Source organism: Protopterus annectens, chromosome 7.part0, assembly GCF_019279795.1.
Source record: "Protopterus annectens isolate FY-2018-M chromosome 7.part0, PAN1.0, whole genome shotgun sequence".
Taxonomy (NCBI): Eukaryota; Metazoa; Chordata; order Ceratodontiformes; family Protopteridae; genus Protopterus; species Protopterus annectens.
The window spans coordinates 1,615,765,454-1,615,789,962 of NC_056739.1; positions in this window are offsets into that span (position 1 = coordinate 1,615,765,454).

Here is a 24,509-nt window from a genome sequence, read left to right on the forward strand (position 1 = left end):
GATGTGTTGGTCAAAGGTTAAGTTGTCATCTAAGGTTACGCCAAGTAACTTGGTATGGGAAACTACCTCTAAGGCAGACTTGTTGGAGGAGAAAATGATGACTTCAGATTTATTAATAGTGGTACTTTTTTGGGTGTAAAGAGCAAGAGTTTGGTTTTATCTGAGTTGAGGGCGAGGTGATTATTTGTCATCCAGGTTTCGGTAATGGAGAAAGAATTCTAGTTGACGGTCAGAAGTTCGGTTTCAAAGTTACCAGAGCAGGTAATAGTAGAATCATCTGTGTATTGAACTACAGATCCATGAGTGAGAGCGGAATGAAAGTTGTTAATGAAAATGCTGAACAGGAGGGGGCCTAAGATGGATCCTTGGGGAACTCCGGTGTAAGTAATGAGAAAAGGAGAGAAGGAGTGTAACCATTTGGTGAATTGTTGTCTGTTTGTGAGGTAACTGGTAAACCAGTTAAGGATGGGAGTGGACAGGCCTAGGTGTGAGAGCTTGGAAAGGAGGAGAGGATGGGAGATGGTGTCAAAAGCCTTGAAGAGATCAAGAAAGAGTGCAGAGACAAGTTTACCATCATTGCAGTTGTGGTTAACAGTATCCAGGAAGGATAGGAGAGGAGTTGCAGTGCTGTGGCCAGGGCAGAAGCCATGCTGAGTTGTGGAAGGTAGTTGGTTTTGGGATAGATAATCCATAAGTTGAATTTGAATAAATGTTTCCATTATTTTAGAAGTAGGAGATAGAATGGCTATGGGGCGGAAATTTGAGATATCTGAATTATTACCGCCTTCGTGTAAGGGTATGATGTAAGCTTTCTTCCAAATGCATGGTACATAGGCTTCTTGGATAGATCTATTTATGAGATTGCTTATGGAGTAGCTGATGGATTTGGCTGACATTTGAAAGTATTCTGGGGGACAGGCTGTCTGGGGCAGTGCTACCAGGTTTGAGTTTTATCAGGAGTTTAGTATTAGTGGAAGTGGGAATATGAGAGAAAGAAAAATCTGGGGAGAAGGGTTTTCTGGGGTATGGTGTGCTGCAATGGGGATGCTGTTGTGAGTAGCTTGAGGAAAGGTGGAGGCCAATAGCTATATTATCCCCAGTTGCAAAAAGTATGGAAAAATGTATCCATAGACAACTGATGCACCATATAATTCAGAATAACTTCATGGCAGATTCCCAGCATGCTTCTGACCTCACCACAGCACTACTTCAGCCCTCCTAGCCTTCTCCAACACCATAAACCTTAATCGCAACAATAATAATATATCCTCTGCCCTCTTCTTGGATCTCTCCAAGGCATTTGATATGGTCGATCACCAACGTCTAATCCACATCCTGAAAACATTCTGCCTAGATACTAAAGCCCTTCAATGGTTCCAATCTTATCTGAATGATAGACAGCAGGCTGTCCTTTAGTGAAACAAACTCTCTAAACTCCTACCCAACACCACTGGTGTACCCCAAGGTTCTATACTAGGGCCCCTTCTGTTCTCCATCTTCCTTAACAGCCTTTATACTGTTATCCCAAAAGTCAGCTGTATCCAATTTGCTGATGACTCCACCCTGATCTGCTTGGCCATATCTCCAACAGAGCTATGGATAGCTATACAGACCACTTTCAACACAATTGAAAACTGGCTTTCCGGTTGTCGTCTGATCCTAAATCCCAAAAAAACAAAAATGTTGCTTTTCTCACCAACACACAGGTCTACTGCATTCACCTTTACCATAAAATCTAATAATGGCACAATTATCTCCCCAGACTCCTCCACAAAACTATTAGGTGTTATCATAAATAATAATCTTAAATTCGACCAACATTTTAATCAATCCATCAAGACCATCAACAAAAAAACTAGGGTCACTTTATAGGATAAAAGCCTTCTTAACCCTTCCTGCTAGATTTGCCATAGCTCCCTCTCACCTACTTTCAACTCTTCTGTATGCATTCCCTTTACTCTCTCATCTAAACAAGTCTGTCCTTAACAAACTCTCTATCTGCTACAACCACATTGCCAGATTTGCCACTGGGCTGCCTTATAGGACACATCATTTTAGCAACCTAAACCAGCTTTGATGGCTAGAATTACCCAGCTTGATCAAGTATAACCTACTGATTATTACCTATAAAATCCTTTACAATCCGGACAATACTCCTGCTCTTAAAAATATTATCACCCCCTATAACAATCCCAGTCTTCTTCGATCTTTTAATAGACTACTAGTTCAGACTATCAAAACTAATAACTCTGCCGGTGGCTCTCTCATCGCCAACTCTGTAGGCAGATCCTGGAACTCTTGCCCATCTGATATTACTTTACTTACCACCCTGAGTCAATTTAAGACTAGACTCAAACATTTGACACTGAACTGGCTATGTCAATGCAGCAAACCTGACTAACTCTCCTCTAGAATGAGTTAAAAACAGTAATTTAGCCTACCTGTGTCACTTAATCCTGACATACACTCGGGATTATCTCAAACCTTGGAACTTGTATAACTAATTTAGGTATGTAACTACTGTAAATATTGTATCTGTAATCTTAACTGAATGAGTTAAAAATCAGTATTTTAGCTTACCTGTGTTACTTAATCCTGACCTACTCTCGGGATTATCTCTAACCCTGGAACTTCTATAACTTGTTTAGGTATGTAACCACTGTAAGTATTGTATCTTAAACTTAACTGCTTGTTTAGGTATGTAACCACTGTAAATATTGTATCTTAAACTTAATTGCTTACCTTGGAGCTTTTCTCCCCAGGCCTCCACTGAAAATGAACATGCATCCAGTCGGACTATCCCAGTCAACAAATGTAAAATAAATAAATAAATAAACAAAGTTTGGATATAGTGTCTATAAAGTAGGAGATGAAAAGGGTAGCTAATTCAGCAGGGTTTTTGTCAGGGTTTGGGCAAGGATTGCTTTTGGTGCCAGGGTTTAATAGAGTGGAGACTGGTTATTGTTTTGGAGATGGAGGTAATATTGTTTTTTATCTGCTTTACATCTATACACACATATCTATATAGCTATATACCTATATCTATCTATATGCATATCTATGTATAGCTGGATCTATATATATATATATATATATATATATATATATATATATATATATATATATATATATATATATATCACTTTGTTGAAAGCGTAATTGAGTAAATCACTATTTATCAAACCCAATTCAGCGAAAGATCAATTAAGCAAATGATCGTTTCAGCAAAAATTTCCCAAGGGAAAAAAAGAGTGGGCCAGCTACCAACCATAACAAACACAACAAAATGTAAAACTGTGCAAAGTGGAGTGCTTCGCCCCCACACCCCCCAACTAAATATACCAACTTTGAGAACGCACTACAGTGGGGAAAAGAGCAAACCACATCCTTTCCCTTGGAAAATTTTCACTGAAACGATTGTTCGCTTAATTGAGCTTTTGCTGAACTGGGTTCGATAAATAGTGATTTGCTCAATTAAGCTTTTGACAAACTGATATAGACCCATATATATCTGTATGTATCTATCTACATATGTGTATACACACACACACACACACACACACACACACACACACACACACACATAAATTTTAACATACGCAAGTTCATATCATTGGTAGAATGATCTTTAATTGAATGGAAGGAATGAATCTCAAAATAAAAGAATTACTAAAATTAGCCTTATCTGTCCCCATGTTGTCCCAGCTTGTTGAGAATATTTATAATGTTTGTGTTATATTTTGGCAATAATCTATGACTTGGTGTGGGTGATGCAGAATTTATCCACAGTATTGTGGTTTAATCAAGAGGGCAAGCCCAAATGGTTAAAGAAAGTCAGCCGTGAGTAAATTCTGAATTACTCACACACAAGAGTGGATTATTGCTATTATATAATTACATTATTGAAGGGGAAAAAAAGCCTTACCATTCATAAATAATGTCATTGTATAACAAGGCTTTAGCGCTCTTCTGCCAGTTTGTGGTAATCTGCGGCAACCTTGATATGTGTTGCCCATGCTGTGTAGCCACGGAATAAACTGTTGTCTTTGAACTTTTTTTTTTTTTTTTATTTGAGTCTGATTTGGGATGTTTTGTATTGAGTTATGCACAAATCTCATTTGCTTCAATTTTTATAGAATGCAGAAAAATGTGCCTCATATTTTGGTCTGTTCTTGATAACCATTGTGGTTTTCTGGCATATCCCTGAGGAATGAAGTCAGTAAGTAATGAGAGACGTGTTTTTAGAAGCAAGAGATATGCTGTGTAGCTTCTTGTAGAAATGCTCCCTGCACTGAAATCGTAATTTGTTTTAATGTATTATTCTGCTCCACAGAGCAACTTGTTAGTGAAGAGAAGTATTTTTAACCATATGCAATCAATAGAGCTTCTTGTAGAAACTCTTCTCTCATCAAACCCATATATTTTTTGTTGTTGTTGTTTGCTGTTGTTGTTGTTAATATGTTGGATTATTCTGCTCCATAGAGCAGTTTGCTAAAAAGAGGAACGAGTTTTTTTCTGTTTCTTTTTAACACTTTGAGTTCTTGGCTATCGATACAGAAAAAGTTAGATAACTAACTTCTTCCTGTGTGGAACACAGGATTTACAATATGCACTCTGATTGGTTTGTCTAATCAGCGTGCACATTTTTGAATGTTACTATCCATTTAATTGGGAATGCAAGTTAGTTGCAACTAATTCATACTGCTGTGACTATGATTCTCAATCCTCTTTGGGGAACTGCTGATTCAAATACTAATCATTGCTTACCTGCTTTTCTACACTTTTTTTACAGCCTGCCTAAATGTTTCAATGCATGTACTATGGGCTTTCGATCAGTTAAAGCATCTGTCAGTCTACATCAGTCTGGCTAATAAAATGTTGAATAGTTTTATAAATAACATGTTGTTGCTAATCACACAAATGCTGCATAGGGATGTCCTGCTTCTAATCAGACAATAAGGTATCTAACTGCATAATGACCACAACCTATAAAAGAAAATTCAGTCATTATCCCATTCCTGAAACGAATACAGTGGAGAAATCATTGAGACAAATGAGGACAGTATGAGCCCTGTTGGAGAGGCAGCATGGAATTCAGTACATAGAAAGAAGCATACATACATACATACATACATACATACATAGATACATACATACTCTCATTATTGCATAAGCTATGAGAATCAAAACATTTAGCTTTCCCTGTGGCTAATTAACTGCAGCAGTCCTTCAGGAATGCCATACCACATACACATGCAAAGGCTGTTATTTTTCAGAATAAGCTATTAACTTTCTTCCATTTGTCAACAGTATCTATAGTAATGCATTGGAAAACTTATTTATGCATGTTTTACTTGCTATTTTTTTTAATCTAAAGGCACATAATATAATTTTGATGCTTTCTTATTCTAAAAATTAGCAAATGGGAAAACAGAGACTTTGCAAAAGATACAATTGCTGTCAGCATGGATTTAATGCAATACTTAACAATGCTTGCCTTCATTCTGGCTCTCACTGTCTATCAATGTATTCCTTTAGAAAATCTAATGGTTAACCACATTTTTTATTTTTTAAGTTGATTTTCTAAAAATTATGACTGCTGTGATTCACTAAAATATTTACATTCCTTTCACCAGTCCTTGTTGACACTGTTGTAGACCCCCAGGATTACAACAGCAGTACTCCTATTTCTCCCATATTGCATTTGATACCAGGATGATTTCCTTGAAAGTTCATTACTGACTGCCTAAATCCTTTAGCTGGTCACACTAAATGTATCACTTTTTATATCTCACTTCCTACAAATCAGATATAGAGTCATCTCCAATTCCCATCAAATCAAGTCATCTGAAAATTAACCTCTATTGTTTGCATACTGGCAATATACATTCTTACTCACACCTACTGAAAAATGTCTCCCTATCCATTTCCTCCTGTCACTATACTAACATGGCAAATTCGGTCTTGTCTGCTATGTCACTTAGTGTTCCATTAGCATTGGCTTGGTGTTCCACTGGTCCTTACTATCAGGGACATCAAATAAAACACAGGATCATAGGACATTACTAGGCTAATGGCCCTAGGGCCCTTACAAGCCTAGCCAAGAGTTTATCCCCAAAAAGAAACCTCAACACCTCTCACCCCTCTCAGTGAGGGACAAAGGTTGAACCCCTGGGACAAATTTGTGGTTTCCCATTCACTCATTAAGGTTGAGCTTGAAGAGGGTCAGTGAGTTACTCTGTTTGACATGTATGGGAAGACTATTCCAGAGATGGGGCAACCTCTAGGAGACAAACCTGTCTCTCCAGCTTTTATCTGTTTGTTCACATTATTAATAGTATTCATGTGTGTGTCTTTGTGTGTCTGTTTGGAGGCATAAATGTATATGAGGTATCACACTTTTAAGGGATGCTACAGTTAAATGCTTTTATCCTTATAGTTTTTACAGTAATGGGAACATATCCTTTAATGTATTGAATTCTATGATACCTTTACAGCAGCTTTTAAATACTACTACAGTAAAGTACATAATAAAAAAAAGCAACCAGGAAAAGCACAGTATAACTATAATTACTTGTTAAAAACAAAACAGAGAAATGAATAATGTGCGTCAAACGAGTGATGGGTAGATTAAATATCAGTACTTGTATGACTATAGCAGGGAAAAAATACATCTGGGTAAAAACCACAGAGCAACTGAACACTTTATTATTAGGACACACACACACAGAAAATTAAATGCTTTTATCCTCATAGTTTATACAGTAATAGGAACATATCCTTTAATGTATTGAATTCTATGGTACCTCTCCAACAGGTTTTGAATAGTATTACAGTAAAGCACATAATAAAAAACAGCAACCAGGAAAAGCACAGTGTAACTGCAATTATATATAAAAAACATAACAGAGAAATGGATAATGTGCGTCAAAAGGGTGATGTGTAAATTAAATATCAACATTTGTATTGACTATAGCAGAGAAAAACACATCTGGGTAAAAAACATGGAGTCACTGAACCCTTTATCATGCAAACACATGCGCACATACACACACACACACACACACACACACACACACACACACACACACACACACACACAAAAATGCATGTGCATGTATAGGCTTACACATACAACACAAACCTGTGTGCTCACATCCACATACAGGAACACACATACAGCTAAATGCCATGCCATGGTTGTAGAATTTTAGCTATGATTAAATATGAAAGGAAGAAACATTGCCTCTAATCTTTACATGAATCCAGGACTTCCAGCATTTTATTTATTTATTTTTATTTTTTTTTTTGTTGATAACACTACTAGTGACCCACCAATAAAAAATACTGAATAATCTTTAACAAAATCGTTTTGTTTCACTAATGAATTATTATCATTTTCCTCAGAAATTTACAATTATAGTGGCAACATCAACAACAAATGCTTGAAGTACAGGGTCAAGTCAAAGACCAGCATTTCCCTTCATATTACAAGATTATTATCAGGCCTCAGATCATAACCCACTTATCTGTTTGAGAAATGGATGTTGAGTAGTTTACCTTAAGGGTAAACCTAGTGAGGTGAATCTTGATATCTACTTCAAAAACTGATAGGTTATGACTAGAAAAACCTAATCATAATTGTTTGCAGTACTTGGAGATTTAGCTGCTCAATATATACTATTGGTTAGAGAAAAAAGTGTAGGGTTGTGAAGTGTTTTACAGCTTTTATAGCTTTGCCAAACAGGCAGCAGTGAAGGATACTTCTGATCGAGCAACAGTCAGATATGTCACTCTGCCACTTCTTTTCTGTGTGGCAAAGCAAAGTGCATTACAGCATTACAAACCATGAGCTTTATGATATTGTTCTATGATGGCCTCCATGCCTACTGTACTGAAAGACTAGAACATAACAGTTTTAAAAAGGTGCATGCCAAAGCTTACATTTTTGCCATTTTTGGTGCATAATCAGCATGCTTCTTGACAATGAATAAAATGACATAACATTTTTTGCTGTTTCTTTGTTCATTGGTGTTTCTCTCTTAACAGTGTAAGTGCCCATTTATGTGTTTTTCTTCCCTTTTTGTGAAAATGTTATGAACAGATATGACACCAGATCTGAACACACACACATATATATATATACAAATATGCTTATAAATAATTTCTGCACATACAACTGACACACACCAGCTGAAGCATTACTTTAAAATGTATCAGTAGTCTGTGAGTGTAGGGTAGAAAATCTGAGAATGCATTTACTGTTAAATTCCTTTGAGTATTAAACTAAGAACCCATTAGTCTGCACAGATTATTATGCCAATTAAGGTATGCAATTCCACCTTTAAACAGTTACTGACACTAAGCTGGAACATGAATTTCAGACTCAAACTGATAAAAGTAAACAATTATCAAAGCATTATTAAAACACCACCTGTTGAGTTCACTCTCTAATTCTTGTGAGGATTAAACTATGATTTAATTAATCTTATGGGATTATAGTGTTCTTTATCCATTTACTGTAAAAATCCAAATAATTATTATTTGTTAAACTGAAACATAGAGCCTAGATTGTCTAACACAACTGAAATGTATAAGAGGAGTTTATTAAAATATTACCTGCTTCAGCACAGTGAGAATAAATATAAATCACAAAATTTATAGAAGAAATGAGAGACTATAACTGCAAACAGCAGGTTGGTTGCAATATGTTTAAGGTAAATAATCTGCATATTGAAAGACACAGTAATGTGGCAAGGTATAATGGAAATTGTGCAAACATTACAATGTACAAGTAGTTCAGAAGCACTAGAAACATAAACCACAAAGAACGGCTGAAATGACGAAGTAATTATCACATGGCATCATCCAGAGCCACCATTTAAGTGAGTAAAGTCAAAGAAGTTAGAAAACATTTTACTGAGCTTTAAAAGACAAAGTTAACATGTCCTGCCTATGAAAAAAACATACATTTATAAAATATCAGAGCATGGATGAAGAAACTAGAGTAATGTGGAATAAGGACATAGCTCCAAAACAATTCCTAGCCTTACATAAATATGCTACCATAATCACATGCAAGCTACAGAAGAAGGCATTCCTAGGTATGCTGCAGATGTTTATAAGAGTTGTCTTAGCAAATACAAAAGACAGAAACAGTACTAATTTCATTTATTTTAAATATGCACTAATTTGGAAATGGGATCAGGTAACATTACAGTAGTGCTAACACCCTAAACAGCTGGACAAAAATAAAGTAGTGAGACTCTAATAATGTTTTATAAGGTGTAGACATGATAGCAAACAAATCTGCCTGTGCTAATATGCAAAGGTGTATCGCAGTTTCCATGAATCATTCACCCTCCCTGCCACTATAGCCCAAGAGCAAGAACCATTCTGATGGAATTCAGCAAAGCGGTACTCGCTCTACTGAGAAACTCTTAGGTCTGACTTATTTCCATCTCTGAAACGAGTGCAGATGATCTGTCCAAAGAAAAATTTCTCATACATAACCCAACAGAAGTAGACTTGATGACTAAGCCTTCATTCTTGCTGTCCAAACAAAAATTTCTCTGCTGACAGTCTTATGCTGATAACAGCAGCTTCTCTCTTAACCGCAAAGAACAGGAAGTGCCACTTTTATACAATTTATTATGCACTGGGTCCCTCTGCTGGCAATGCTTTCTGCACAGTTTGTTATGTTCTGGCTCCCTCTACTGTTAACCCTCTCATTACAAATTTTCTTTATTTTGTCTTTTTATTACATACCTTCTTACTTGTCAAATTTCTTTTTATTAAAAGCTTCAGTTTATCAAACCGAAAAACAACTAGTCCACAAGGTAGCTGGAATATACAAGGAAAAGACATACTAGTTAAATGAAAAATAAAATGACCAAATTAAACAATCTAGAGAGTGTTTAAAACAGAAAGACACATCTTGTACAAGATTTCTTTCCATACTACGAAGGATTAAAAAGCACACATGCGGTCTCCAAAGTTCAAGGAAAAAGTTCAATGGTTGGAAAGCATCATGGAGAAGTTTGCATCAAGTTATCATGGGATTCTTATGTTACATCTTATTATTGTTCTTGAGGTGCACATTGCATGCCTTTTTTACCATTTTCCTACCCCATTTGCAGAAAAGCATCTGCACTCAGCACTGCATTTCCTAAATTACGGTTGTGGGTCGCACACCCTTGTGTTTACTTTTTGCTTATCACGAAGGTGCAGCAGACTAAACACCCACCTGTTTTTCAGACATGATCCAGCAGTCAGTAACACCAGAGGATATCATAACCATCAAGGAGACGCAACAATGTTTAGACAGCTGTCAAATGCTGACACAGGAATGAAACAAAACATAATGCAAGTGCTTTTGTTATATGAATCAGTAAGCCTCAGATAATAGTTACAGAGATAAGTTAGAGAAACCAGAGTTGGTAATCTACAATATGAAGGAATGCAATAATTCAGACAATTTGCTGGTATTCTTAAGTAAAATGTGCTGAAGTATAATGACGTCTTGTGCATGAACCTGATGCCATCTCCTCAAGGAAAGATTAGAGAGAGGTTAGCTATAGATCTATGCATTTTTCTGATGTTGATGACTAGATGTGGTTGCTATCAACTCTACACTGAAACATGCAAGCAAATCGCCTTATTGTACCTCTGTCTCAATGAGTAGAACAACTACTACAGATCAAGCCACAACCATCTCTGGCCCGTGTTACTGGCTTGCAATAGGCCCTGAAAACTATATCTATTTTGGAGGAATTTTCCTATTTTCAAGCCTAATTTGCCCCTTCACATGATATACCTATTTTCAGAGGGATGTTCCTCTTTTCAGGCTTGGTTTACCCATCACAGTTTTCTGAATCCCTTGATCAGACAGGACATTTGAAGCTGTTTAGTGTATAGAAAACAACACAACATGACTAACACATTAGTGGCACCAATAATTCAAAGAAAGAAGGCCCACATCTTATACCTCTCCCTTTTTAGAAGCAAAATAAATGACTTTGTGAGGTAGAGTTTTTGCAGTGTCATTCAAGTCTACAGATCTACCTGTGTCTTTGATAACACATTTTCATGTCATTTGTATTACTCTTATTTTTTAAACCTGTATTTCTGAATAATATCTTGCACTCCTACTGGAAGTGCGCAGAGTTATATGTTATTTGAAATTCAGATTTGATGCTAATTAAATTCCTAGATTTTTAGCTATAAAATGTACCTACTTTTCAAGAGCCTGTTCCTACTTTCAATGTCTGCAGGTTGAGAGGTATCGCTTGCAAAGTGTTATATATGAAAAGCCCTGTCAAAGAAAATTCTGCTTAATACTAAATGAGTGCAAGCTTCACATATAACACTCATTCATTCACAGAGTATATTTTATCTCACATGATCATCATCTTCAGCTGAAATGCTTGTTATGTTCACTATCTAGTAATCACAACTTTATTAGTAAAAGTCATAAAATACCTGCTGGTCCAGCTACCAGCACTTCAATATTAATTATTGCTCCTCCTGCTTCTTCAAATGGCCTCTACAGTAGATAGATATCCTATATGAAAGAACCATATTTCAATATTAGATCAATGCATGCACGCATCCGTCCAGCTACCCATTTATCCATTTACTTTTCGAAACCACTTCTCCTAATAAGGTTTGATGTGGTAGCAAACTTTGCAGGTTAGAAGTTCTTTATTCTCGGCAGCAGCCTCCAGCTTCTTTGGTGAAATTCCAAGGGTTTTTCAGGTGATCTGAGACATATAATCCTCCAATATGTTCTGGGTCTACCTTGAGGCCTTTTCCCACTGGGCCATGTCTGGTACACCTCAAGTACAATGTACCTAAGATATAATCTTTATTAAGTGCCTAAACCTCCTCAGCTGACCATTCTTAATGTGGTGGAGCAGTGGCTATGCACCAAGACCCTTACAGACTGCCAGGCTCTTCATGCTATCACAGAAACTGAACCCAATTAACTTGTAAAGGAACCTCATTTGTGCCACATGTGTTCATGATATCAGCTCCTCAGTCACTGCCCAAGGTAAGGATAGGGGCATAGTCTGGTCAGTAAATTAAGAGCTTTGTCCTATGAATACTCTCTTGCTTCATAACTACATATTATATTGGTTTATTGTATACTCTCTTACAGTATCTGAGCTCCTTCACTCTTGTCACAGCCATTCAGGTCTCATTTCTGTGCCCTGCCCTGACCCTCCTTTCCGCAGAATCCTCACGTTATTTAAAAATATATATTTTCATTTAAAATGTAGCAAACAGTTACTACAGTTTATACCATACCTGCATGGAGTGCTATGACACTTATGAATTAGTTTAAAACGTCTTCCTTTAAACTGTAGCAAACTGCTTGCTACATATGTAGCACACACTTATTACAGTTTATGCCCTGCATGCATAAAGCACTATGGCTCTTATGTTGTAGTGAAAAAACAATTTGTTCTTTTAAACTGCAGCAAATTGCTTGCTACAATTCTAGATAACAGTTGCTACAGGTTAGACCACACATTGAGCACTGCATCTGGTATTGCACTAAAGAGCGCTGGATGGCCAGCCGTGCCCCCAAAACTGTGCCCGGGGCAATTGCTCCTCTTGCCCCCACCCTAGCTATACTTCTGACAGTGCACTCATGCTTTAATATCATTGTCAATCATTTTACAAGACAGGCTGCGGTGATATTTTACTTTACTGGCTCACCAGATGCGCAGTAGCAAGCACCGCCCAAACCCCACCCGTGGTGTTTGACGTCACGGTTAAGCAATGAATATTCCACCAAAATTAGGTTAGTACAGTAATACAGATTAATCTGCTTGCCTCTTCTATTAACAAAAAAATAAAAATAAAATAAAAAGAAAGAAAAATAAGACTAAATTAAATGGACAGAAATAAGGCTGTTACTCAGAAACAAACAGTTGAGTTTCCAAGAACACATTTCCATTACAAAATACATCCTTAGGTTAAACTACCATAAAGGCTGCATATTCTGCAAAACATAAGCATCTATCTACCTTTGGTAATTCAAGGTTAGAATCTAAACACAACCAAGCCACAAAATAAGTAAAGGCTTGCTAATACCCTCCTACACTCTCTCAAATGTCCAGCGCATTGCTTGAATTTGCAAAAGTACAGTTGCATTTTGTTTTAAGCCCTCAGATTTATACATTGTCCAAATACCAAATGCCAGTGAGTTGTAAGTTTTGGTATACAAAAATCCAGGGAATCATACAATCAATAACATTTTAAAGCCAACTATGGTGGTGATATAAAGGGGTGCTTCTGAGGCATATGGGTGTAGTGGCCTGCAACAGTAGTATACAATCACATAGAGAAAGAAGCCACCCCAGTGACAAGAGATGCCCATCAATCCACCCAGGGAAGGGGTCAGGAATATAGAAATAATCTCACAGGAAAATTTAAACAAATGCAGAAAGTGTTGATGAAGGCAAAAGCAACCCCATATGACTGAATAAATGGCAGCCCCTCAGGACAGCTCTTCTCCTCATGGTTCTGGGAAACACAGACTACAAAGGACTGAAGTCCAGTATTGGGAGGCCTGACAGTGATCAAGCATAGGGAGGGGCACCCAGGAGTAGTAAACCCATTGTACAGGCTATAGGCATTTTCACAACCAACTGCTGTATCCTACTACTGTAGAAAAAGCAACAACACAAAAGCTAAATTTCCTGAAACAATCACAGCTGATGCATCACGTTGAAAGCTAAATGCCGCTATTTATGAATTGCAATCATTGATGGGGTTTAAACTAATTTCTCGGACATAACACATCATAAATGTGACTATAACAAGTGCAGCATGTATACCCTAAACTTTTGAATGGCATGTCAATCATGCCTCATTTCATATGCAGGTTAGCCGGTCAGTCATCAGCGCCATGCCCACTCTTGCGAGAAACTCCGGGTGAGCCAGTGAAGTAAAACATTGCCCTGGCTGCATATCACATCAGACCAATCAGTACTGTCCACTTGTTGACACTTCTGTAGATTTCTCAGTCTTAGCCATGACCCTACAGTTGTGTCCTACTGTTTCCTTCCATTCCTCTTCTGAGCTCCTGCTCTACAGCTTGTCACACAAACTGTATATTACACCATCTGAATGCCATCTAATAGCAAGTTCTAAGGTCTGGAATAATATAGCTTACTTATCTAGGTAATTATCCCTTTCTGATGGCTGTGCAAAAAGGCAACCCAACCCTAATTAAATCTCAGTATCTTAAAAGTAGTCTGGGTATTTGTGCAGTGCAGAAAGGAGGGCTTCTGGTGTCAAATGCTGCCAGCATATGAGTAATCAGTCATGCTTTTTGATCTGGTCACTACTATCAGATTTACAGAGGCTCCAGTCTCTGGTATTGATAGGTCAAGAGAGAGAAAGAAGTTAGGGCATTCTAAACATATTTGTCCTTTTCAGATTCTGGTGGTATTTGTACATCCAGGTCTCTATGTCTAGATTGCTTATACATCCAGCTGTAGACAGTAGGGTGCTTTAGCAGAACAACTCAAGGGTGATATGGAGATTATTTGTTGGGTTATGGGATCCACCCCAGTTTTGGTAAAAATGCTCCTGACCTAGTACAAATGCCATTAGCATATACGGCAGTAACTAAGAGGTACTCTGATAATCCAAGATTTACATAGATTTAACATCTCTGTTACACAGATTTTGACATCATTTATATGATATTCCAGTAATGAGAAGAAAAAAGGAATTAACAAAAGAAATAGTCAAATTTATGATGGTTTGATAAAATGGATGGTGATTTCCATTGTTTAGTTAATTAGATTACAATTTCAGGGAAAAAAATGTGTGAGGGTGTGTGTGTGTGTGTGTGTGTGTGTGTGTGTGTGTGTGTGTGTGTGTGTGTGTGTGTGTGTGTGTGTGTGTGTGCAAGACAGCTTGCACTCGTGTACATGTTTGAGTATTCGCGTACATGTGTGTTCATGTATGTATACATCTGTCTGTCTGTGTCTTTATGTATGTGAGTTCATTTGCTGCTGGATAATGTGAACCTTGAGTAGAATGTGTTATGTATTGTCACTGTGTAGTAGGTGTGTTATGTCCCACTTCAGAGCACAGACTTTTACTGCCATGAGTAACAGCACAATATGCTCTAATCTTATGCATTGCAGGAAGCTCTGTTAATTTACAAGCAGTTTACCATTATAATAATTTGTTGAATGTTTTCTACATTTATATGATTGGTATATGTTGGAGAAGGGGAATCTGGCATTTGAATGTATATTAAAGGGATACAATTATCCTGGATGGCTCAGTCTAATGCAATTTGCGGACCTAAGTTCAGTGGGCCTGGGAGCAGACAGAGTGATAAGAAGTAGATGTGTTCTATTATAAAGGTAGAGTCAACATTCTAAAGAATTATGCTTCTAAGTATGTGTTTATGGATCAGTATCAGACTCATAGAAAAGCCAAATTATTGTGTGAAAAACAGCAGGCATTCAAGGTAGGGATAGTCTAAAAGCATCAATAAAGCCAATGAAAGGTAAAGGCCCAAAGACAGAGGTTTGGAAACACCTAAGGTACCCATTCCAAGGAGGAGAATGAGCTTCCTATTAGACACTGCCCTGGTGACTGTTATTGTTCACATTTTAGGGGGTGTTGTCTGAGTGGCAGTAAGTGTGTTATGCCCCATACTGAAGCTATACTGCTAGAAAATGAAGAGGCCAAAGAGCTAACGTAGGTGGCAAGTTGTGAGGTAACTGCTTCCCAGGTATATATGAAAGTGACAAGGGAATGGGGAGGCACAAGTTTGGAAGTAGAGGTTTCCCATGTTTGATAAATAAGGTGCAGGAGCTGATGCAGGGTTATGAGCCTGCAGGTGACACTAGAACATCAACAGGAGACTGACTTGCACACATGGATAGCCTACTGATAAAATTTATGGAGTTGGAAATCCCAATCTTACTTTTCACCACATAACTGCATTCCCAAGAAGAGGGACCATGAAACATATAAAATTATCCTATTTGTCTTTTTGATTTGGCAACTGTGGGTGAGAAGAAAAAGAAGTTAAATTCTCACTGGAAGAAGTTTTGATTGACGATAGTATAAATCAGCTAGGCCTACATCTTAGGCTGGTCTGCTTCCTACCTGGTGTCTTAAGGTTGATGACTCTCCATATATTTCTTGTAGTACCCTTGTCATGACAAAACTTCTTTAAGGTAGACAGCAACAATTTAAGTTTTAAGTTTCATTTTGGGAGTACCAGTAATTAGTACCATTGTTAAAATATCTGACTGACAGCAATCAAGGGCATCTCACAAAGAGACAAAACTGACAAAGTCAGTGATGGTCCTTCTTTAGGATCTGTTGAACATACAAACAGTCTCCAAACATGAGAACATTATACCTTTTTATGTGAGCACTGAATTCAAGGACTGCATATAGTAATTATAAAAAGGAAATCTGGACAGCAAAGTAGGAAGAAAGAAATAAGAACGGGGAAATGAGTTAATCTGTTAACACTGGCATAATTATGGGCAAAGGGATGTAGCTTCTGAGGATGCTGGCTTCCAGAAATTTAATAAAATGAATGGTGATTGGCAAAGATGATCTCACTATTAATGAACTTCCTGCAGAAGGCTTCTTAAAGGAAATCTGAACCTATAAATATAATGGTACTGCTGAAAACTGCAAATGATGTCAAACTGTATATAATTCAGTAGTCATCAAATACAGTGTTCATTGATAGAAACAAGGGGTCATCATTGTTTATACAATCTGATTTCATAGTGGTGACATGAGGTACTTGAAAAAAATGAATTGACTAGTATTAAATATTTTCTGTGGTGGGAAGGGTCACTCATTAGAAATGTACAAATCTGTCATGTACTTTCTTTTTTATGCAGGAAAAATGCACATTTTGATGAGTTTAAAAAAGTTACTAAAAATAAAATGGTATGAGTGAAAAATAAGCAAACAGGCCTTGCAGAAAAAAATGAAATTTTCTACAGCACATTTTAAGGTAAGACTGCAGCTAGAAAATCAGCAAAAGAAAAAGATGGCTGCAGAAATGTTGTGGCCTTTTGGATTACAAGAAAATAAAACAAAGCACTGAGCACAATTTTTGAATTCACTTAATTGGAGCACCAAGTGGTTACAAAATGAAATGATGAAGAAAAACAGAAACAAAGATTGAGGCCCAATTTAGAAAATGTTACTGTGAGGTGTACATGAGGTGTATACCTTGCAGTAACTTTTTTTTTCAGGGACAGCCCTACCACAGTTCTTTTGCATGAAGACGTACAGCACTGTAGTGGCCTGTCTCTTAAGTCATGCTAAATGTCAATGAGGCATTCTGGGGTACAGGCATATGTTAATCACTGCCTGTGGTAAGGCATTTACACAGCTGTGTAAATTAGCATGGCCTCTGCTGCCTGATCTTGGTCATGAACAAGGCCAAAACACCATGTCCATCCATCATCATAGAGGTAAGTCCTGGGGAGTTTAGTGGTCATATAGCTTTAGGAAGTGCCCGTGTGTCTATGTGAGGGTGTGCATGTGTGATTGTATGTCTGAGTGTGTGTCTTCTTGGCAGATTACGGTAGAGGGGATTAGACAGGAGGTAGGTTAGTTATGTGTGTATCTGAGTGGGGGGTGAATGGTCTCTGAGTGTGACTGAGTGGTGAGGGAACTATATTTGTGGTGGTGTGCGTATGCAATGAATATGTGTGTGTGGGGAGGAGTTGGGGTGACTATCATACTTCCACACACCTCTAGACTAACACTAAAAGCCTGCAGCATTGGGTGAGGAAGAACACTAACCACCAGGGATTACACTCTCATGACAAGCCTTAATGGCAGTTAAACGTATCAGGGGATGGGGACAAACACTATACACAGGGATTTATTTCATGTGCCTTGACAGCACTTAAACTTAATGGGGTTTTGTAAGAAACAGAGAAAAAAAGAAAGACAGTATGGGTCAGAGAAGAACACCCGACACCAGAGATACTCTCTCTATATATATATATATATATAGAGAGAGAGAGAGAGAGAGAGAGAATGTCTTAAAGTCATTTCATTTAAAAAAACATAATGTGGTGTGAAGAACCACTAAATACCAGGGATACTATAAAAAGCATGTTTTAATGACGCTATAAAGAATTTCAGTGCTGGCAGCCATGGTGGTGCAGCGGTTAGAGTTGTCGCCTCACAGCAAGAGGTTCCCCCATTTGATTCTTGGCTGGAGCACCTTTTTTGTGGAGTCTGCATGTCCTCCCTGCAGTCGAGTGACACTAAAGACATGCAGATAGGTGTGAGTGTGAATGGGCATGCTTCATTGAAGGTTGGGCATCGGGTTGGCAACTCGGCACCGTAAAAATCCACTGCCAATCATGAACGGACCGGAGTTCCACAGTGGCGACCCCTAACTGGGAAAAGCCGAAAGATAAAGGATTTCAACGCTGTAGCCTCCCACCTCCCATGGTAGGTATTAGTCTTCTGCACCATCACTAGACACCTGGGATGTATATGGAAAAAAAGATATAAGGGGAAAAGGCTTCAAACCCTGTACCTATGCCTCAAGAAGCATCAACATTAATCTGCTGCACTCAACCACAGCCCATAAGGCATAACAATGTACCCAACACTCTAGTCATAGGTGACGGTATAGTCAGGCACACTGATGTTCCACTCACCAGGCTAAACAAGGAGAAAGTTACTGTCAGCTGCCTGTCAGGTGCCAGGATCCACCACATAACACACACACTCAAGTCACTCCACAACAAATATGACTCTGTCATTATCCATGTTGGTGTGAATGACCTGAGACATACCTCCTTGGACTACATGAAAAGAGACATGGAGGAGCTCCGATCTTGTAGCCCAGGGAGGTATGACCCTAGCCATGAGTAGCATCCTGCCATCATCCAGAATGATAACCCAGTACAAGGACAAAATGATTGCCTTCAACAATTGTTTAAGCTTCTGGTGTCATTCTAAGGGGATCCAGTATTGGTCTGCCTGGGATGACAAGATTGACAGACCACAATGCTTTGCAGAGATGGCCTGCACCTGTTGCCGTTGGGATTCCAGATACTGGCTAAGGCTCTTGCAACCCTATAGTGCCTTTTTTAGGCAAGGTTCAAATGACAAATTCACTACTGTAACAGGTGCAAGTGAGCAAAGACTGAGGGTAATGCCACTCAATGCTAGAAATCTAAACCTCAAAATGCATTCACTCAAGGCACTCCTTAAAATGGAGAACATCAACATCTGTGCAGTGACAGAGACCTGGTTCAAGGCTCCAGAGAGCACCCCTGCATTACTTGGCTATAATTCATACCACACCTTTTGGCCACCTAACCTGGACCGAAACACTAAAGGTGGAGGCATGTCCATATTCATTAAGGATATCCACACCTCCAGGCTAGTTGCTCAGCATAATGCATCCAAGATTATCCAAGTCCAACTAACTCTGGGCAAGACCGCAATCCAAATTGTAACTTGCTATAGATCCACCACCATGCCCCAGGATTCCCACTCCTCATTTCTTGATACACTGGAAATATTAGGGTACAACCCAACACCCTAATAATGGGCGAGTTCAACTACCCCACCATTAACTGGGAAAACTACTCATGTATCAACTGTTTTGCTCAACGTTTTCTGGAATTCATAAATTCCAACACCTTGGATCAACTTATCCACACCCCCACCAGGGGCAGCAATATCCTAGACCTGGTCATTACCAACATGGGTGACCGGTGTTCCACACTAGAGGTCACTTCCTTGTTGGTCAGATCTGACCACAAGCTAATCAGCCTAGACATCCACATCCTCCCCTACCCTCCACTAGGGAAACCACCGTAAAAAATTTCTCTAAAGCCAACTTTATGCTTCTTAAGACAGAAGTGGCAAACTTCACGACACCCATGCAGATGGACAATAGAGGTACGACTGCTGAATCCTACACAAATGCACTTTATAAGCACTTACAAGAGTGCATGGATCGTGCTATCCCTAACAGAACCAAGATGCTATCCTCCAAAAACAGGAACCCAATCTGGTGGTCCCCTGCCATAAACAAACTCTACAACAGGAGAAAGAAACTGTTACAAAAAAGAGTAAAATCCCATGACTGGAAGAACTCCCTGGTCAGCCTCAGTAAGAAGCTGAGATCCCTCATAAAATCCTCCAAAGCTAGTTATGAAAACAAAATCGCCATTGATATTAAAGACAACCACAAAGCATTCTATAGCTATGTCAAGAATCTCAATGGCAACACTCAGATCTGCTCTGTGTTACAGCATAATGGCACTAAATATACAGAACCAACTGATATTGCCAACATCCTGGCAGACAGGTTCAGTGTTAACTTTACCCCCACCCCCTAAAGGGCCCATCTCTATACCAGAAGAATGCGAAGTTCCTGTAATCTCGGCTGCACAGATAAAAACCATACTCTCCAAAGCCAAGAACACAGCATCCATGGGACCTCACAACATCCCAGGCTGCATTCATAGGTTCATAGGTTGGTGCTAGGCTATCAGCCCTAGGGCCTATACAAGCCTAGCCAAACAATTCCCTGAATATTTCTTCCCAAAATATTTACTTCCCTGGACCCCTGTCTAGCAGGGCGACTGACGTAATCCCCAGGGTGAATTTCCTATCTCCCATCCAGTCATCAAGGTTCCTTTTGAAGAGGGCCAAGGAGGCGCTCTGCTTGACATGTATGGGCACTCTATTCCAGAGTATGGGGAGTCTCTGGGTCAGGAACCTATCCCTTCAGCATGTTTTGTTCATTGCAATGACACAATTTAGATCCCTGGAGCAAGTGGCTCTGAGGGATTGGGATTTCTTTAAGTGGAGCATATCCAACAGCTCAGGGTTTGACATGGCCTTGTATATTAAGCAGAGATCACCTCTGAGTAGACGATATGCCACAGAGTATAGCTGGAGTTTTTTTAGACAGTCAGCACAGGGCATCTGCTTTAGGCCTGTGATTCTTTTAGTGAGGAATTTCTGCGGCCTTTCCAGCTGTTGCAGATGTCTTGTGAGGTACATACCAAATGGGGCATTATACTCTATAATGGGTCTAATGAGGGATGAGTACAATGGGACAATGACCTCCTTTTTTCTGTATGAAAAGCCCTTAGTTATGAGGTGTGCCACATAGAAGGATTTCCTGACTGTTGTGGTGATGTGGTTATTGAAGGTGAGACCACTGTCCACATGTGTCCCTAAGTCTCTCGTCACACTTTCGGTGTTTAGTGTACTGCCACCTATGTGGTAATTCATGGGTACATGGTTTTTCCCAAAGGGGATAACTATACATTTCTTGGCATTAAGCTTGAGCCCATGGCTCTGGCACCAAGCATCTGTTTCTGTAAGGCCCTTTTGTAGACTATGTACATCATTTGGGGATTCAATAATGGCTCACAGTTTGCAGTCATCTGCCAACTTTGCTAGCCAGAGTCCCTTAGTGTTGGCCTGTACTTCAGGGAAGTCGATGCCAAACAAGAGCGGTCCCAGAACTGAACCCTGAGGTACTCCAATTGTCACTTGTCTGGAGCTGGATTTGGAGTCGGCTACTTTTACAGTCTGGGATCTGTCAGTAAGCCAGTTGGCAACCCATCAAGTGATGTAGGGATTTATGCCCAACTTAGTAAGTTTATCTATGAGTCCAGAGTGGGGGATCATGTCGAAGACCTTGGCGAGGTCCAGATAGGCTGTGTGGACTGCCTTACCCTTGTCCACAGCTTTGGAGACTGATTCGAAGAAGTCAAGCAGGTTCAGGAGACAAGATTGGCCCTTCACGAACCTAAACTGGGTGGGGTCCAGTGTTTGAAGGTCTACAGGTACTACAGAATGAACTGGCACCCCACCTAAGCACCATGTTCAATCATAGCCTCACCTCAGGCTTTGTGCCCACTGAATGGTGCACAGCAATGGTTATCCCTCTCCACAAAGGGGGAGCCACCATGGACCCTGGGAACTACCGCCCCATTAGCCTAACGAGCCTGGTCTGCAAGGCCATGGAACATATCATCATGGAACTTATAAACAAAGACATTGGTAATCTCCAAACTCTAGACCCCACCCAGTTCGGGTTTGTAAAAGGCAGATCATGTCTCCTAAACCTGACTGACTTCTTTGAAGCAGTCACCAAAGCCGTAGACAAGGTTAAGGTGGTTCACACAGCCTATCTAGATCTCGCCAAGGCTTTTGACACCATCCCCCACTCTGGAATTATAGATAAACTCACTAAACTAGGTATAAATCCCTATGTCACAAGATGGGTTGCCAACTAGCTCACTGACAGAACCCACACTGTGAAAGTAGCAGACTCTAAATCTGACTTCAGACCAGCGACAAATGGAGTACCACAGGGTTCAGTCTTGGGGCCTCTCCTGTTTGGTATCTACTTTTCTGAAGTACAGGCTAACACAGAAGGTCTTTAGCTAATGAAGTTCGTAGATGACTGCAAACTAGGAGCCATAATTGAAACTCCAAATGATGTGGACATCCTACAAAAGGGCCTCACTGAGACAGATGCCTGGTGTCAAAGCCATGGCCTCAAGCTCAATGCCAAAAAGTGCATTGTCATCCCCTTTGGTAAAAACTCTGTACCCATGAGCTACCACATAGGTGGTAGTCTACTTAACACCGAACGTGTGATAAGAGACCTTGGGACACAGGTGGACAGTAGTCTCTCCTTTGATAATTACATCACCACAGTAGTCAGGAAATCCTTCTACGTGGCACACCTCATCACAAAAGGTTTCTCATCCAGGAAAAAAGAGCTCATTGTTCCCCTCTACTCATCACTCATTAGACCTATTATAGAGTACAACGCCCCTTTTGGTATGTACCTCACAAGACATCTACAACAACTGTGAAGGCCGCAGAAATACCTTACAAAGAGGATTACCGGCCTCAAACAGATGCCCTACGCAGACTGTTTAAAAAAACTCCAGCTTTACTCCGTCACATATTGCCTGCTCAGAGGTGATCTCTGCCTAACATACAAAGCTATGTCAAACCCAGAGCTGTTGGACATGTTCCACTTAAAGAAATCTCAATCCGCTCTATGGCCCTAAACCTTGTCACCACAATAAACAGAACATTCTGGAGGGATATATTCCTGTCCCAGAAACTTCCCATACTCTGGAACACACTACTTATCTATATCAAACAAAGCTCCTCATCAGCACTTTTCAAGAAAAATCTTGATGATTGGATGGGAAATAGGAAATTCACCCCAGGAATCACCTCTGTGGCTCTGCTCGACAGGGGCACAGGAAAATAATTTTCTTGGGTGGCAAAAGCCAGGATACCTTTTTGGCTAGGCTTGTATAGGCCCTAGGGCCGATAGCCTAGTACCTACCTATGACCCTATACAGCAAGGATTCAATAATAACAGTTTGTGAGTTACAAGGGAGAGGGACAGGGAACATGAAATATTCCTCTCAGCCTTGTTGCACAAGTAAACTCGACACACCCAAATTTAATGGTGGGATAATGACATACAAGCAGGGACAGATTTTAAGTATTTCTCTTACAAAGTTGGAACGCCGTTTGTGTAACAGCTTTTCACTACTGTGCATTTACTGAAAGATGTGAAGTGTGAAGCTCTAATGTCTGCATTAATGACTGACTGCGATCATTTATGATTTACTAGGGCAGGGGAAAAAAAGGAGACATCAGGGATGTTCTGACATCACAGGTTGAGGTATGGTGTGTGGGAGAGTGAATGGGGGGAGCCTATGCTAACACAATACAGCATCAACCACCACTATTAACTGCCACAGGGCAGAGCTGCTCTGCACTTGTGGTAGTTAGCAGTGATTCAGAGACATGCACATTAGCTGATAATGAGATAACCATGGAGCTTTTCTCTGCAGGCCTCCTCTGAAAAGTGGTTTTAATTCCCAGTCAGACTTTCTTGGTAAACAAATGTAAATAATAAAAAGATGCTCAAAACTGTTCTGTAAAGACTGAGTGTGTGTGTGTGTGGGGGGGGGGGGTGCACATGGCAAACAATCTGTAAAATGCGCACTAAATGTGGAGAGTGAAGTCATTTCTATACAGACTGTGATGTGACAAAGGGTGAGGTTAATGAAGTGTCATCTTAATTCAAATTGAGCTTAGTTTGGTTAGAATGGGATTCATTAAATGTAGTTAATCAAATCCCTGTTTAGTAATATATTGTGAATTGATTTTGTTGAAATCACGGAACTTTGGTAAATAAGGAAGTTTTCTGTTTACCCACAAGTTTAAGTTATGTTATTTTGCGTTTGTGTATTTAGAGAAACAGAGGTGTGGAGGGGGATGCAGCTTTCCACATGGTAGGTGCAGGGGGTCTCATCCTTACAAAAATACTTGTATTGCTATTAGCAATTAAAAACACATACCTTGCAAGAAGGTTTTAACGTATGTGGTTAATAGTGTGTTAAAAATTGTCCTGGTTCAACTATGGTTAATTTTATATTTGTTACTATCAACCT